This window comes from Galeopterus variegatus, unplaced genomic scaffold (genome assembly GCF_000696425.1).
Source record: "Galeopterus variegatus unplaced genomic scaffold, G_variegatus-3.0.2 Scaffold1140, whole genome shotgun sequence".
In the NCBI taxonomy this organism is placed as follows: Eukaryota; Metazoa; Chordata; class Mammalia; order Dermoptera; family Cynocephalidae; genus Galeopterus; species Galeopterus variegatus.
Window position 1 is genome coordinate 395,568 of NW_007727251.1, and position 2,085 is coordinate 397,652.

Here is a 2,085-nt window from a genome sequence, read left to right on the forward strand (position 1 = left end):
TCCCCTAATAAAGCCCACAAGGAAGGATCTTCCATAGAATTCTGGCTCAATGGCCCATCGTCAGACACTCTGCCTGCTGGCTGGTGTCTCAGGATTTTGAAGTCATCCTGTCTGGTTGGANACGACCTTATTAGTTGATGAATTTGGGAGAAAGAGACAGTGGAGAAAAATAATGAATACTGGAATCTGCAATAAGGCCCTGGAAAAAGTTTACTATGTCTGCCTGGGTTCTGCCAAATAGTGTGGAGGAGATAAATCTCCATGAGGCTACATATGACAGGGCGTTTTGCAGTAGTTAGTGAGTGTGGCAGTGTATTAGGACTCCTTCTCAGACCATGATGATTTCTTAGGCTAGGATTCTTTGAAGATGTGTTAGTGAACTATAGTTGTCTCTTTTCCCTTAGACCTAGCTCAGTTAACAAGTAGTCGTGAAGTTATTGAACACCGACTGGGTACAGGTACTGAGCTAGATACCTTGTGTGTATTCTCACAAAAGTCCTGAGACAGATAAAGTATTAACTTCCATTTTGCAGCTGAGGAGGCTGAGGCTCAGAGAGGTTAAGTAACTCACCCAAGACCACACAGGAGGTAACTAGCAGTCTTTCCAGGAACCCCTTGTCCANAAATGTAAAGATAGTGGAAAATTGCTGGAGGGAGAAGGAATGTTTGCTAAGATCAAGCTTTTGTTGGTGGATCACTTTTTTTTTTCTTTTCTAATTTTAGCAATTTATACAAGAGGTGTGGGGGGGAAGCATGATCTATCTCATTAAAAGAAACATTTCCAATAAAATCCTACTTTTTATATTTACATATTAACATCATTTTGGTCAATTAGGTACTAAAAACAACTATAATGATAACTCAATCAATGAGAAATATAACAGAGCCTTACTTTCACAAAAGTTTTTTAAATACTTTAAAATTTCTTTTATGTGTATATTTTTGTTACAGACAAATATGACAGGATGAATAGTAAAAGATTCTCTGTGATACAGTATATTAAAGATACACTTCTGAGGAGAAAATGGAAATGATAAAACAAGTTCGAAGAAAAAGAAATACAAAATTTCCAAATGTCGAAGAGCTTCCTTATGTATTTTTTCATAAGGTGATGACTATCAAACTTCAATAGTATTTGATCCCATTAATACATTTAAGAGTGACATAACAATTTTATATTGAAAAAAGTTCTTAATGTCAACTTAAAGATGTCCAAAGGTGTATACTGTTTTGAAACTCTTCTCTAGGTGATATCTTCTTAATCTTCTTTAAACTTTGTGTGTCCATCTTTTCAGCTATAATTGTTGTTGCTTGTCGCCTCACATTATTTTTATCCATGTATTCACCATAGTCTACCTTCCCTTCCATATAAACTCGAGACCCCTTTTTCACATACTGATAGGCCACATCTCTGAGGCCTGGATGAAATACTGATATTCTGTGCCATGTTGTCTTTTGACTGACATCACCCATTTGGTGTACTTCACTATCCCCTGATTGCCACATCTCATTTGTTGCTAGAGAAAATATTGTGACTGGATTTTTTCCTTCTACCTGTCTCATGACAGGGTCTTGACCCACTCGCTCAAGTAACTGCACACGATTCAGAGATCTTTCAAGAACCAAACTGCTAGTTACTTCAGACTCATGTCTTACAAATTGATGAAATACCTGTAATACAGGTCTTCGAAACATGGCTTCTATTTTCTTTTCTTTTTTTTTTTTTCTTGTCCGGCAATGGATCGCAACCCTCAGTGTCGCGCCCGTACAGGACCGGGACTGGCAACAGGATCGCAACCCTCGGTGTTGCTCCCGCGCCTCGCTCAGCCAGTGAGCGGGAACCGGTCTGTATGTGGGATCCGAACCCTCGGCAGGAGCGCTGCCGTGCTTCCAAGCGGCGCACTGTAGCAGTGCGCCACTGGGCCGGCCCCTCTATTTTCTTTTCTTACAATCTAATCTTTAGGCTTTTCACAGCACCACCTCCTGACACACGCAGGCCACCACGCAGAACCAACGCACGACGAGAGCCCTCCTCCCCTCCCTCCCCGTTGGTCTTCCTCAGCCAGCCTCCATCCTATTGGTGGA